The sequence below is a fragment of the Nycticebus coucang genome, chromosome 7, assembly GCF_027406575.1.
Source record: "Nycticebus coucang isolate mNycCou1 chromosome 7, mNycCou1.pri, whole genome shotgun sequence".
NCBI lineage: Eukaryota > Metazoa > Chordata > Mammalia > Primates > Lorisidae > Nycticebus > Nycticebus coucang.
Genome location: NC_069786.1, coordinates 47,534,521 through 47,550,429, shown reverse-complemented (window position 1 = coordinate 47,550,429; position 15,909 = coordinate 47,534,521). Strand labels below are relative to the sequence as shown.

General features: G+C 41.9%; 1 protein-coding gene and 1 pseudogene across 2 annotated transcripts in view; one reads left to right on the top strand and one right to left on the bottom strand.

Annotated features, from left to right (window-relative positions):
* CACNB4 (calcium voltage-gated channel auxiliary subunit beta 4) overlaps positions 1-15,909 on the top strand; it is a 265,202-nt gene that overhangs the window by 70,575 nt on the left and 178,718 nt on the right. The gene's annotated exons all lie outside the window — the stretch shown is intronic.
* LOC128590390 (ribosomal protein L18-like) lies at positions 851-14,201 on the bottom strand (annotated as a pseudogene).

Below are 15,909 nucleotides of genomic sequence, written 5' to 3'. Positions count from 1 at the left end.
AGGGATTCGGCTTCTGCTGTTCTGTGTTATACAAAGGGAGGCCTCTCTGCGTGTCTCGAGAATGCACATTGACTCGTGCAGGGCACCTGGAAATCTGGGCTACATTGAAGTGCTTGCTTATGTTCCATTTCCGCGTTTTGGGTAGTTTTAATTTTGTAAGGCAGTGTCCTTTGCTGATCTGGAGGCTACAGTAACAGCAAACTTATCAGTAATCCTTTGATTCAGTATCCATCATTCCATTTCCTGGAATTCCTAGTCCTAAATTATTTCCTTGAGTTTAAAGGAAATTATGGGTTCCATCTTCATTTGCTCCTCTCCAATTCCCTGACTCCACTTCGGTTTCTGCTCAGATGACCCTTATCTTATGGTTGCGCTCATAAGAGGGAAGATTAACCTCTTACTTCACATTTGGTTCTGCTATTGAGACCCATGGTGCCACACTTGGACCGAACATGCGAAGAGATTAATTACTCACAAATTCAAGCTCTCTGGGGCTATCCGGGTAGGCTGCCAAGCAGGTCAGAAAATGGCTTGAAACTGGGAAAGTGACCAGCCTTTTTTATGGTGGTTGTGGGTTTGTGCTGGGGCCGAGGTTTGTGTGGTTTGAACTAAAGAGGTAGCACATGGGTTTTCTCCTTGCTCACCCGATGTGGGTCAGGAGGGGAAGAGGGAGGGGAGGGCTTGAAAGCTGGTCAGCAACTGAACACCCACACTGGTTCCAGCCCCTTCCATACAGCCCTTCTCAGGGAGGCTTTTCTCTGACCATCACTCATCACTACCTGATTTTATTTCAAAGATTTATCTGACTGTTGTTTGCCTTACTAGATTATCAGGGCTTTGTCTGATTTGTTCAGCATCCAATTTCTATAGCCAAGGACTGCACCTGGCAGTGAGAGGTTTTAGAAGGTCTTTGCTGCGAGAAAGCTGCGGTGTGAATGTCCACGTGGCTGGCCATACCTGACCATACCTGACCCTCCTCTTTGTGCTGTTTTTCTCTAGTCCTTCTTATCGGTGCTCCCAGGTCACTGAGTGGACCCTCCTGTTTCATCATGAACTCATCTACATTGATACCATTGTCAGAGGAGTAATTTGGTCCCCAAAAGATTTGGGAACATGATTAATCTTGGTGATTAGCAACTAACCTCAATATTTTCTACTGGTTAAGTATCTAGACTTTGGGATGTGAATATACATGGGTTTTCGTGTGGGTGCTTAATAATTGCAGAACTTTGGCAATTTGCACAACAATTCTGTGCATACTTTTTTGTATGTAACATGGAACTTAACTCTTAAGTTGGTTGTGAGACTTAAAGGAGTTAGTACATAAGTAAGTGTTTAGTACACAGTGCCTGACATATGGGAAATACTCAACAATATGCATTTTGGGTATAATTATTGGTATTCTCATCGAGAATTCAACTCCTGTTTGTTGAGTGCTTACTATATGCACAAGATGAACAAGAAAAAGACATCCTATGTTAGAAGGTGGTAAGTACCAAGGAGAAAAAGCAAGTTCAGAAAAAAGCTGCAATGTAAAATAGGGTTGTTAGGAAAAGACTTTTTATAAGAAGGTGACATTTAAGTTAAAAAAAGAGCTGGAGGAGATGAGGGATGGAGGCAAGTGGTTAAATGGGGAAAGAGTGTTCCAAACAGAGGTTACAGCAAGTGCAAAGGCCCGGGGGCACAGTCATGCTTGGTGTGTTTATGGAGCAAAAAAGGGCAAGAAGTATATGTGATCTGTGTGATCTAGGAAGTCACGGGGCTAAGGCATGTCGTTCCCTGACTTTTATTCTAAGTGAGGAGGAAATACTTTGGGGAGTTTGGAGGAAGGAAGTTAAATGTTCTCTCTTATGTTTGAACAGGGTTACTCTGACTGCCAAGTTGAGAATAGATTTGAGAGGAAATGGGAGGGTGGAAGTGGAGATGCCCGTCCCCAAGGTTACAGCAGTAATTCTGGCAAGAGATGATGACAGCCTGGACCAGGCTGGTGGAGGTGGTGTGAATGGTCAGATTCTGGATATACTGTATTTTGAAGTTGGAGTCATTAGGATTTACTGATGGATTAAATGTGGAGAGTGAAAAAAAGTAGGAAATTAAAGGTGACTTTAAAGGTTTTTGACTTGAGCAACTGAAAGAATGGGGTTGCCTTTGTGTGAAGAGAGAAAAGCAGGTTCGGTGGGGGAAGCGAGATTGGGAGCTTGGTTTTGGGTATGCTAAGTATGAGATGCCTGCTGCATATCTAGGTCAGATGTGTGAGTCTAGAGTACAGGGGGGAGCATGAGGCTGGATATGTACATTTTAGGGCCTCTAGTGTAAGTAGGGTTACCTTCACTATCTGCCGCGGCTGCCCTGGGCTGGCTTGCTGTGAGCTCAGACTCAGTGAACGTGCACCTTTCTGCCAACTGGCCTTCTCCAAAGTTCACTGCAACCTAGACAAACAAATTAATGCCCCCAGGAAAACCTCCAACAATGGGAGAGGAGGTGACTGGGCTTCAGCATTCTAGGGTGGGAGCTGTGTGCACTTTTCAGGAGCCCTGCAAAATTGATGTCTGGTTGCCCATAACAGTGACCCTGCAAATGCACATTTACACTGGCTTTCCCCCCTTCCCGTCTCACTCTGCCCGTTGTCTCACTCTTGATTAATGGCATCACTTTCCAAGTCCTTTGGGATAACACCCAATTAATTTTCGCAGGCTTTGCTTTCCGGTGAACCCAAACCGAGATAACTTGTAAAAGTCGTTTAAAGTCATGAGTCTGGCTGAGGTCTCCTGGAGAGTGTAGACAGAAAGGAAGATCCAAGGGGCATTTCAACACTGAGAGCACTGACCTTCCCCCTGGGCAAGCATCAGAGTCATCTGGGGCAATTTAACGGCCCACCGACGCCCAGGACCCTCCCTGGGTGAATTAAGTCTGAATCACTGACTGGAGTGGGCTCTGGCATCATAACCTTTTAAAAGCTTCCTGGGTGATTCTAATGCACAGACATGGTGAGAACCACTGGTTTAGTGGTTGGGGAGATGGGGATCTAGCAAAGGAGACTGGGGAGTGGCCAGAAAGGTAGGAGGATGTGCCTGGGAGCCAATAGAAGAAAGGGTTCTGGGAAAAAAGGATGATAATTGTGTCAGCTGCTGTCAGTGAGTCAAAGTAGATGAGCCTGAGAGTCACTGATGGTTTTAGCCCCATGGACAACATTGGTGACCTCAGTAAGACCAGTTTTGGTGGGGCGGTGAGCTGAGAAGCCTAAATGGAATGGTTTCAAGAGAGAAAGGGAAGCTTGAAATGGAGTCAGTTAATACGGGCAGTTCATTCAAGAGTATGGCAGTAAAAGAGAGGGGAGAAGTGGGGCCAAGAGAGGGTTTTTATGATGGCATCTTTGTATGTTGATGCCAATGGCAACAATCCAGTGAAAGGGAAAACACTGGTGATTCAGGAGAGAAGAGAGTTGCTGGAGCCTAGTCCTTGAATAAGATCCAGTGCATGAGCGGAAGAGCTAGTCAGGTGGGGGCTGGGTGTTTTGTTCACAACAGGAGAAAAGCAGGATGTTTGGACCCATTGCAGGTAGGAGAGAGGTGTGGAGGCTCGGTTATGGTAGCTCACTCTGTGGACTCTCCTGCAGAGTAACCAGTGGTGCCCCAGCCCTGCACCACCTGTGGCAGGTGCCTTTTGCAAATCCTTTGCTCACGGCCTCTCCACTGAGCAGGGACATGAATGGAACAACTCTTCCCATTGGAGACACAGCTCTTCACATGTACTTAACGTCTTCCTACAAAGCTCTAGACACATCTATAATCACATTTAAAAATAAATGTAAACAAAAATAATAAAAGCATACAAGAAAACCTCTCTGTTCATAGTATAACAAGTGTGACTTCTCAGACATTTTCTGAAATCTTTTCAAAAACCACATGGGGGCACTATTCCTTTAAAACTACAGTTATGTATAGCCGATTTTGATGATTGAAATGTTGACATCTTTGAAGCTCAGTTTTCTAAAGTCTATTTTCCTTTTAAATGAGAGCTCTTCTATTGCAGGAACAAAAATACTTTCTGCACCTCCTGGAGCATTTGAAATATTCCAGACTCCTGGATTTTTAATTTAATCTTGGCCTTGAGCGATCATTTTTTTCACGACTGTTTTCTTTGAATAATGCATTTTTCATTATTTATTTATTTATTTAGAAACAGAGTCTCACTCTGTCTCCCTGGATAGAGTGCTGTGGCATTATGGCTCACAGTAACCTCAAACTCATGGGCTCAAGAGATCCTTTAGCTTCAGCCTTCCCAGTAGCTGGGACTACAGGCCCCCACCATGATGCCCGGTTAGTGTGGGTCTTGCTTTTGTTCAGGCTGGTCTTGTACTCCTGAGCTCAAGCAATTCACTTGCCTTGGCCTCCCAGAGAGGAGTACATGATCCACTGTACCTGGCCCATAATGCATTTTTTAAAAAATTTTCTGCTCTTGGCTCTGCGCCTGTAGCTCAGCAGCTAGGGCGCCCGCCACATATATCAGAGCTGGTGGGTTCGAACCCAGCCCAGGCCTGCCAAACAATGTCAAATACAACAACAACAAAAATAGCTGGGCGTTGTGGCATGCGCCTGTAGTCCCAGCTACTTGGGAGGCTGAGGCAAGAGAATTGCTTAAGCCCAAGAGTTTGAGGTTGCTGTGAGCTGTGACACTATGGCACTTTACCGAGGGTGACATATTGAAATTCTGTCTCAAAATAAAAAACATAAAAAAAATTTCTGCTTTCACATATGATTGTAGTACAGGCTATGGGCTACCAATGAGTCCAGTTTGGCTCTTATTTGGATATGGTTGATGGAAATAGACAATTTGGAGAAAATGTTCTTGGCTTTCTTGGTTCTCACCGTAATACTCCCTAGCTCTCAACTCTGAAACTTGAGCTGTTGCACTTGTTATGGTGTGGAAAAAAAAAATTAATTCTTTTGAACTATTCCCTGTTTTCAGTAAAGGCATCAACTTGATTTATACAAATTAAAGTAGAGGTTCTGGAGGTAGGGTAAAATTTGAAGAAGAATAGAATTTGCTTATTGGCCTAGCAATATAGAACTTAGTGGCTGCAAATAGTTTAGCTACAATGACAAATTAGTTGAAAGCTGATTCTGGAAATTAGATTTCTAGTTTTGCAACTTTAAATGAGTGATGCTTACCATATTACTGGGAATAATGGCAGGTCACTAAGGGAGTAGCACCCTTCAATTCTGTAGTGATTTGCTTGTGGGGAAGATACAGTAACACCTATCTGATAGTTGGTGTGCTGCGTTAATAAGCAGAGATCAAGGCAAGTATTTCTCACTTCTTTATTTCACAGTTCAAAGCTAAAGTAATATGTAATCTTAATGTCGTTTTTGGGACGGTCCAATGAGGAAGTAACTATGTTGTCTACACAAAGGCTTTATAGAAACTACTTAAATATACAAGAAACAGACAAATAAAATGATCGAAAGTGGCCATCATAAGCCAAATAATTACAAAACCAGTATCTACAAATATTCCTATTTTACTCACTTAGTGTTTTTCCCAGTTCACCTTGAGCTGGTAAGCTGTCGGTCCCTAAACTGTTAGGGTGTTTCCCTCCATCATTATACACTCATTGGGCTTCTTCATCTTAAATATCACTTGTCACATGACCATGGTAGACACGTGCCACTAGGACACAGTTCTGTTTTTCTGTGTTGTAAGAGGTTCTCTTTTTGATTTTGTAATATTATAAATGCTTTCAATTCGTACACTTAAGTAGTTGTGGTTTTTACATAACACTTTGGTGGAAGAAAGCTATTTAAAAGTTAATCCCAGAAAAAATGAAACGGTAGTACAACATCTCTCCCACCCCACAGTGGTCTTTATTGAGAGCCCATTCTTTTTTCATATGTTTTGTCCAAACTTATTTCAATTTTGCTTTTCTTGGACCTCCTCAACTTTTTTAAGTGCAAATATTGTCAAGTAGTAGAAACTTACACTATCTCAAAACAACCCTGAATGTCTTTGCCCTCATCACCAAAGTCCTGATGATTAAACTTGAGAGTCCTGTACGTGATCATGTTTTCTTTGATTCTTCGATTTGTGTTATTTCCTTAAGGAAAAACCGTTCCAAGAGTTTAGAAGATGAAGGTGTGGCTTGGCATGGAAGCCTGAAACAAATGTAGGGATTACAGATCATTAAAATGAAGTCCACGTTTTCATATATACAAATCAAGTGTATTAAAAATATGGAGATCTTTGACATGCTGGCATTTCTTTGAAAAGAAATATTGCACTTGTCTAACTTAATAAAATAAGGAGGTTTTAGAGAAATTATGGCAGTAGAGATTATTCTTGATTACTGCTCACGTGTTTATAATGTATTTAGATAGAATAATTATTGCTTTTTGCAAAGCACTCTGGGGCACTTGCTTTTGTGTGATTTGAGACATTGACTACATGTTCCTTGTAAAACCGTTTCGGTTTCACATTCTCTCTGTCACTTCTCTTTGACAGCTGTGGACTGTGTGTGATTTGTCTCTGCCCTTCACTCAGGGTATAATGAATGGTGAACACTAAACTGGGCTTATTTTCAGGAGTTAAGAGTAGCAGCTTGAGTGGTGTATGTTTGGCTGAAGATGATGGTGGTGGTTGGAAGGGAGAGGTGCAAGTCATAAGCAGTGAACAGGTTGCCAAGGAGAGGGGCGGGGAGGTTCTCTGTTGCCCTCAAGTCTTAGGTCATGGGCAGTCACTACAGCTGTGCAGAAACTTGTCTGTAAATGTGCTTTCCAGTGAAACTTTGGATACTGGACCACAATGCTATGTTTGAACATAAGGGGCTTATATATACAATGTATATAACCTTAACTTTATTTTTCTTTTTAAACTTTTTCATTTTCAGAGATGAGATCTCACTGTGTTGCCCAGGCTGATTTCAAACTCCTGGGCTCAAATGATCTTCCTGCCTCAACCTCCGGTATCTGGGATTACAGGTGGACGCCACTACACACACCTGTATGGCCTTAAATAAACACATATTCTAGTACAGAAAAGAAGAGAAAATTTAAAAAGCCAGTGTTCAGAAAGGTAAAAGAATAAGCTGTATCCCTTCTGAAGAGTAAGATAGAGGAATTGAAGAAAGAAAGAAAAAAGAAACATCAAATTGCTTTTCACTTTTTAGTTTTCTTCCTTTCATGTTTAAGATTTAGTCCCCTTCTTATGACTTGTCTCCAGTTCTGTGAAGTCTAAATCTAATGATATTTTTATCCTTGACAAAGCATTGTCAATTTACAAACAGACATAGAAGGGAAAATAGGCCTTGTTTTATTATTTAGAGTGGGTGTCAAGTATTCTTGAAAGTTTTGACAGTGTTCTCAAAAGCAAAGTGTTTCTAGACTAAGAGATATTTCACCTCGTTTTCACTGGTAGCCTACTGAAATTATGAGGCAAATCAAATGTTAAGAGATTATGGGTTGACACAGTTAATATCTCTGTTTTTATTAAGTCAAACTTTGGCTATCAGAAGAGTAACATTTCCCTTTACTGGACGTTTTAATCCTTTGAGTCTCCAGTCTATAATTTTATCTTATTTGAACTTATTCTAAAATGGATTATGTGTTTTTCTGCTTACTCATATATAAGGTAGATAATACATATAATCTGAAACATTGCTTTATTGTCTTATTTATTTTAAGCATTTCTTTTGGGGGAAAGTCTCAGATGCAGGTGAAGGATTAAATTTATTTATCTATTTGAGACAGAGTCGCACTCCGTCACCCCAGAGTGCTGTGGTATCAGCCTAGCTCACAGCAATCTCAAAGTCCTGGCTCAAGTGATCCTCCCGCCTTGGACTTCCAGATTGCTAGGATTACTGAAGAGAGCCACTGTGTCCAGCAAAATATATGCATTTATGTAGAACACATTTTAGATGTCCCAGTTTAGGCTATTGCCTCTTTTCCGTGGTGTTTCAGACAAGGTAATGCCTGTGCCTCCCTTCCCAAGGCTTCCTCCTCCAGATGTGCTCTCAATTTGAACTCTCTTACCACCGTCATCTTGTTAGTCATCACCATTGACTCTGCTCTCCAACTTCAGTTCCTCCTGTTGTCATTCTAAGTTCCTCTGAGAACTTGCCCTTTAGCTACCTGGCACCTAACTGTGTCCCATTATAGGAAAGCAAAACAAGGATGAAAACAAAAGCCCTCTCACTCTCTACTGTTTCCTCCTCAAACTACCACTGGATCTTTCCTTCCTTCCTTCATCGTCACACATCTAAGAGCAATCTTTTTATCCGCTGCCTTTATTTCTCCATGTCCAATTCATGTCTCAGACAGGAGCACATGGCTACCTGTCCCCTTCACCCCTCACCAAAATGCTCTCTGCAAAGGCATCGTGACTTCACTGTCAATTTCTGAGACTTCATAGAATGCTACTTCCTCTCTGAAGCGTTTTATCGTTCTGAAGACTTTCCCCAGCCTTTGCTTCTGAGATATTCCTCTGTTTTGATTGTATTCCAATCTCCTTTTCTGCCTTTTCTGTTTCCTCCGCTGGTAGCTCTTTAACTCCTTGGCTTTTAATTATGAGAGCTCTCCAGAGTTCTGACCTGAACACATTTTCATTCTACATTTTCTTTGGACAGACTCGTTCATTTATGTGCTGAAGACTCCCAAATCATCATTTTAAGACTATTTTACTCCCCGCATAGTGTCTTTGGAATGCAAAAGACAAATGGTTAAGCACTCACTCAGGTCATTTGGAAGTGTCCTTCCAAACAAGAACATTTTCCTCTTTGAGAAGGCTCTGTTCAATAAGTAGCAGTATATGATGTAGAGATATTGTTGTTCTGGCCGGGTACAGTGGCTCACGCTTGTAATCCTAGCACTCCGGGAGGCTGAGGATGGTGGATTGCCTGAGCTCAGGAGTTTGAGATCAGCCTGAGCAAGAGCAAGACCCTGTCTCTACTAAAAAAATAGAAACATTAGCTAGGTGGTGTGACGGGTACCTGTGGTTACTTGGGAGGCTGAAGCAAGAGAATCGCTTGAGCCCAGGAGTTTGAAGTTGCTGTGAGCTATGATGCTGTGGCACTCTAGCCTGGGGCAACAAACTGAGACTCTCTTTCAAAAAAAAAATAGAAATATTGTCATTCTGTGTTAGATACAGTAGCTAAGACATGTGTCACTGGGTGTTGCTATCATATTACACTGGCCAAAGTTCATCTCTTTATCTTACTTCCCTTTTCATATAATGTTCAAGTGTTCTTTTTTAGCTTGTGTTCTTACTTTCCTACTCTTGTTTCTAGATAAAGTTTGGAACCCCATTTGTATAACAACTTCCTTACTAGCTGTTTGATTAGACCTAGCATATGGGCTTCTGTTTTCTGTAGGTTAGTATATACATCATGGCTTAACCTTTTCCTAGGCTATAATACATAAAGGAGGGGGGCGCAGTGGCTCATGCTTTTAATCTTAGCTCTTTGGGAGGCCTACGTGGGAGGATCGCTTGAGGCTAGGAGTTTGAGACCAATCTGGGCAACATAGCAAGACAGTCATCTCTACAAAAAATACAAGAAGGACTAGCTGGGTGAGGGGCACATGACTGTAGTCACAGCTACTCAGGAGGCTGAGGCAGGAGGATCACTTGAGCCTGAGAGTTGAAGGTTGCAGTGAGCAGTGATCATGCCATTGTACTTTAGTTTGGGCTACAGAGCAAGACCCTGTCTGTCTCTCCCTTTCCCTTTCTCTCTCTCTCTCTCTCTCTCTCTCACACACACACACACATTCATAAAGGCAAGCACTTCATTTTCCCCTTGCCTTTAGAGCTAAGAGAAAGATCCACTAGAGCAGCAGTTCTCAACCTGTGGGTTGCTCCCCCCTTGTAACAAAGAACATACATCTCAGCATTAGGAAGGTTGAGAACTACTGCACTAGAGGCGACTAGAATACTTAACAACATTGGGAGATTACTGTAGTCACAGGATAGGGCCATCTGTCGTCTCCATTCGTATTAACTTGTCCCTCATTCTCTCTCTGCTCTTGAATCCTAATCATTTTTTACTGTGGACCCAATAGCAGGAGAAATCCTAGGAGGTTAAGGAAAAGAATGCCACCCTCTCCTAACACCCAGTGCTAACCACCAACCAGCTCTTTCCCCCGACTTCCCCTAGATCTATCAATACGTTTCTTAGCATCTTTCTAGGCCAAGAGAGGGAATTGTCATATGCCAGCTTCTAGCCCCCAATTTTATGGTTTCAACCAGTTAAAATGGAAAATTTTCTTAAACATTTGATGTCGTTGTCTTTTAAAAGTAGTATGCAAAATATACGAAATCACTAACTGTCCCTCCATTTTGCTTTTGGGTGGCTCAACATCAGGGATATTATTTTTTACCATGTTCTGAAAAGGCAGTCCTTCCTAGGTGTGTGGAGGGCTCAGATCTCAGTGCGTCTGTGAATGTTTGGATTTCTAAACTTCTCCTGCATTCTCCTTCCCTTCCTACAGGCCTTCATGCATTGCTATCAGTGTTTCTTTTCCTTTCTTTTTTTTTTTTTTTTTTTTGCAGTTTTAGCCAGGGCCAGGCTTGAACCCGCCACCCATGGTGTATGGGGCCAGTGCCCTCTACTCCTTGAAATGTGGGCGCTGCCAACTGCCAGTGTTTCTGCCTGAGCTTCCTAGTTCCTCCATTCCTTTTCAATTTTCTATTATCTTGAAAACTAGATAACTTCTTAGAACTATGTGTAAAATCCTAATAGACTGTGATTAAAGGTCTGAGGAAAATTCCAAGGAAGTAGGAAAGATTTACTGTTTTAGGTCTTTCATTTTCTGCTTTTCTCTTCTCAGTTATTTTTTTTCCTTCTATTTCTCAGATTTCCTCTGGATAGGTGAAGCTGATTCATTTATCTACAGTCATTTACTAGCTGAGTTTGACTAGGTCATTATTGATCCAAGTGTGGCCTGCAGAACCCCCTGTGTCACTGGGGATGTGGCCTGCAGAACCACCTGTCACTGGGGGTGCTCTGAAGATACAGGTGCATGGCCCCTACTTGGAATATGCTGCATCAAGATTTCTGCATAGGCAACCCAGGAATACACATTTTCATTAAGCAGCCTGTTATGGGTGTGCCCTGGAGCTTGAGAACTATTGCAATGGGTGCTAGGCTGTGTTCTTAATCTCAGCTGAGCTGTCTTATATTTGTAATTGCAAATTTCTAAGATGCTCAGAAGGGTAGGAAATCCTAGTGGTTACAAGTGCAGACTCTGGAGATAGATGGCCTGGGTTAAAATCCCAGTTCTACCTCTACTATTGTGTTGGGCAACCTGCGAAAATACTTTATGCCCTAGTTTCCCTATAAATAAAACCAAGATGATAATAGAACCTATCTCATAGGTTGGTTGCATTAATACAGAAAAAGAAGTGAAAACAGTATGCATACAATGAATGTTAGCTATTATTACTATCATATTTGTGTGGAGTGGCTGTAGCATAAATTTTGTGGCTTATCCAAAGCAAAGTTATTGCTGCTACACATAAACTTATCTTCCCCAGTTACCTTTGTGCCTGAGCGTGCATACACAGACATGCATGCCTGGTACCAGGGATGATATATCATGACCTGACTTCAAATAGCACAATTGTGGGTCATGGTCATGTTGATAGCTCCTGCCTCTTGGAAAGCACAATATCTGAGTTTGAAGGAATATCACTGTCATGAACCTTAATTTTTTAAAATAGATGTTTTATCCTCAAAACTCTGAGACTCATCAAAGGGGTCAAACCAGAGTTGTGGCTTTGTTTTAAGTTGAGACAGTAAGGCAGACTTCTTCTGTGTGCCCCAAATTATGCAGCAATTTCGATGGAATCCCATACAGAAGTCTACTGGTTTCTATGGCAACCTGAATTCAAAGTAGGATCTTAGAAGCCTCTTCAGAACAGAAAAAGAGTTTCATTCTTTCCTTGGTTATGAAATATGTGTGTATATAGTTTGTACAAAGTATTTTCTAAATGGTCTTTTGTCTTTTTGCCATTAATAATTTTAACAATTTTGTAGTACTGTTAAATACATCCCTACATTCTTTTTGTATCTCTGAATGAGAATCTCAAGCTTTCCTAAAGTGCTCATTCTACTATGAATAGCTAATGTTTCATTTTGCTGCTTTTCATAGATGCACTCTGCATTTTGACTTTTCTAACTAATACCATAGTAATTAGTAACAGGTTACAGAATTCTCAGGTTAGCATGTCAACCTATTTTTAGTGGCAGCCAGAAGAAAAAGCTTCTGAGTAAATATACCTTATTTTTGTGAAAGATGTATTTTATCACGTATCTGTCTCAATCAATTCCAAAACTGGATCTTGTAGTCACAAAGACAAAATATTTTGCAGATAGTGACTAACTGGCTTTGCAATTGCAAAGTCAGTAAGGATAGGCGTGGTTTGGCTGTGGTAACAAATACCTCCTGATGTCTCAGTGGCTTATGACAAACAGAGTTCATTCTCATACGTGCATCTTGCCCACCTCGGGTTTGCTGTATTTCCTGTCCCCGTCATCTTCACCCTGGGAGCTGGGCTGACATAACATCCCCATCTGGAGCATAGCCTGTGCTTATCGTAGGCAGAAAAGAGCACGGTGGAGCAACACTGACTCTTAAAGCCTCTATTCAGAAGTGACACACATTTTTGCTCATAATTCATTGCCCAAAGCAAATCCCATATCTGGGCATGAATCCACAGGTTGGGGAAATATAGTCCCTCTGAAGGCAGTGACTGTTGTCTCCTCCGTGCTAAGAAAGTCTGCCACAGCATGGAGATCAGAGCTTGTCAATAACAGATCTTTAATTTTTTTAGATTTCTTTTTAGAGGTGTTGTTGGTAGGGAATAATGGTAAAATCACAGTACTTTAGAGGTAGGAAATAGCCCATGAAGATTTTGGGACTTACTAAAATAGCCATTTAATGGGAGAATAGACACTAAACCCCAAGTCTCTTAGCCTGAATCTAGCATTCTTTTCTTTCTTGAATTAGGAGACTTGGTTTCATGTTTTGATAAACAGGCACTTTGTACAAGATCGCCTATTCAGCCTTGGGTTAAAGCACCTTGTCTTCCATTTGTTTTTGTCCTTTGATTAATGTTACTTTGGATAATTAGATTAAGTTAAACATTTTAATTTCTAATAGTGGAATGCAGTAACTGCATAAATGTTTTTATAATTGGTTTTCTGAGGCTCAAGACCTTTAAGAAATGAAAATGGCCGACAAGATATTTTTGCAATGGTTGTTTTTCTATATTGGTTTGAAATTGATTATTTAGATTGTTCTCAAATTATCAGTAAGAAGTAAGATCTAAAAGAGGCCCATACTGGACTAAAAAGGATTATACTGAGCCATAGGGTGCTGCTTGCCACATCCCAATGTCTAAAGGGTAGGGTCAGTGTTTTCCCAATCAGTTAGGAAAGGTCTGACTTGTTTAACCAGTGAACCAACCCAGAGAACAGGAGACAGTGAGTGGAAGAGATGTGTCAGCATGGAGACCTGGAAAATTTCATAATATGGAGTGAAGGTGGAAAATCTGCAAAAGGTATGCTGGGCAGATTATGTTCTTCAGAAGGAAACGGAGGCATCAGCCTATCCCATAATCGGTAGTAGCAGAGTGAGCTAGCTTCCTCTCTGCAGTCAACAGGGCCTTGTGATCATGACACAACAACCCCCACATTCTTGCTGACCCTTTGTGGTGGTTGCATAAAGAGACTCAAAGAGGATTTCTTTCTATGCCAAGGGAAGGATCTTATTACAGGGCTTGCTTTTTTTTCAAAAAAAGCAGGATGGTGCCATAGCCCTTGGGGGGAGTCCAGGGCCAGCTGGTCAAAGGTGAGGATCTTGCCCCCAGCCTTGAGAATATGGGTGCGGGCCTGTCTGCTCATGGGCAAAGCACACACCTTCAGTTTGGGCACTTCCTGAACCCGCGCATCGTCTGTTATGGTTCCCACAACCACAGCTGTTTTGTTTTTCCAGCCAGAAAGTTTCATCTTCTGCATCATCTGGGAAAGAGACAGTGGTGGCCGATTGGTGCGACTCATAAACAACCTCTTCAGCACAACCCGGTTGAAGGTAGAGTTAGTTGTCTGGCCAGAGACCTGTACAGCTGGACCAATAGCCTTAGGTCCATGCCCTGCTCTTGGGCTCCTTGGGATGAACCTTTTGGTTCTTCTTGTGGTGAATATCAACTCCCATGATGGCGACACCCTCTCGGCCAGCCACAGGGCTTGCTTTTGTGGGACACAGTGCTTGATTCGGCCCCCTGCTGATCCCCTCTTCAGAGCCTCTCTGCCATGCAGGGCCACAGGAATCCATCTGGTGCTCACCAGGACTCACACTAATGGTCCCCTCCAGCTCCGCAGATGCCTCTTCGGCGCTTATTGTCTTTTTCCAAGTATTCTTTTTCCCGGGGATTTCTGTGCGCCTACTGCTTGACGGCATTTCCTCTTCATCATGATGTCCTTCAATGCTGACAGAGACGTCCATATGTTTGGTGTGAATTAGACGTATTTATAATTTACTCTCCAAGATTTGTAATCCTCATCTGGCCCGTGTATATTCTATTCCAGTGGGTTAGTGGTAACATGCTGCACAGTCATTTGTCACTTAATAATGGGGTTATGTTCTGAGAAATGTGTCAGGCGATTTCATCATTATGTGAACATTATCTAGTGAACCTAGATGGTGGAGCCTTCTCTACACTGAGGCTGGATGGTACAGCCTGTTGTTCCTGAGCTCCTGACATCTGTACAGCATCTTCCTGTGCTGAATACTGTAGGCCGTTATGACACACTGCTAAGCATCTGTGTTTCCAAGCATAGAAAAGATATGGCAAAAATACAGTATAAAATATAAAAAAATGGTGCACCCTATAGGGTGCTTACCATGACTGGAGCTTGCAGGATGGAAATTGCCCTGGGGGAGCCATCGAGTGAGGGGTGAGGGCAGGTGAGGCCCAGAACTCGCTGCACACTGCTGGACACTTGATAAAAGCTGTACAGGTAGGCTACCCTAAACTTATAAAAAATTTTCTTAAGGAATAAGTTAATCTTAGTTTATGGTAATATTTTTACTTCACAGACTTTAAATTTTTTCTAACTTTTGAGTGTTGTAGTAACACTTAGCTTAAAATACAAACACATCGTACAGCTGTACAAAAATATTTTCTTTCTTTAGATATTATTTCATAAGTTTTTCTATTTTTAAAAGTTTTTGTTTGTCTGTTTTTGTACTTTTTAAACCCTTTTGTTAAAAACCAAGACAAACATAGACATTAGCCTGGTCAGCACAGGGCCAGCAACATCAGTATCACTGGTTTTTATCTCCACATTTCGTCCCACTGGAAGGTCTTCAGGGACAAGGACGTGCATGGAGCTGTCATCTCCTGTGATGTTAATGCCTCCTCTGGGTACCTCCTGAAGGACATGACTGAGGCTATTTTGCAGTTAACTTTTTTTTTTTTTGTGGAGGGGGACAAGGTCTCCCTTTGTTTCCCAGACTAGGGTACAGTGGTGTCATCAAACTTTATACTTCTGGGCTCCAGGAATCCTCCTGCCTCAGCTTACTAAGTAGCTATAACTACAGGTGCATGACACCAGGCCCGTCTTAAGTTTTCTGTTTTTCTGTATAGGTGTGATCTAGCTATGTTGTCCAGGCTGGTCTCCTGGGCTCAAGTGATCCTCTTGCCTCTGCCTCCCAAAGTGCTAGGATTATAGGTGTGAGCTCCTGTGCCTGGGCACTTCTTTCTTTTTTAAAATTTAAGTAGAAGGAGCACACTCTAAAGTAGTGACAAAAAGTATAATATAGTAAATAAATGAACCAGTGGCATAGTCATTTACCAATTATTATTTCATGCTATACGCAGTTGTATGTTGCTCTGCTTTTGTCCAGCCGGCAGCACAGC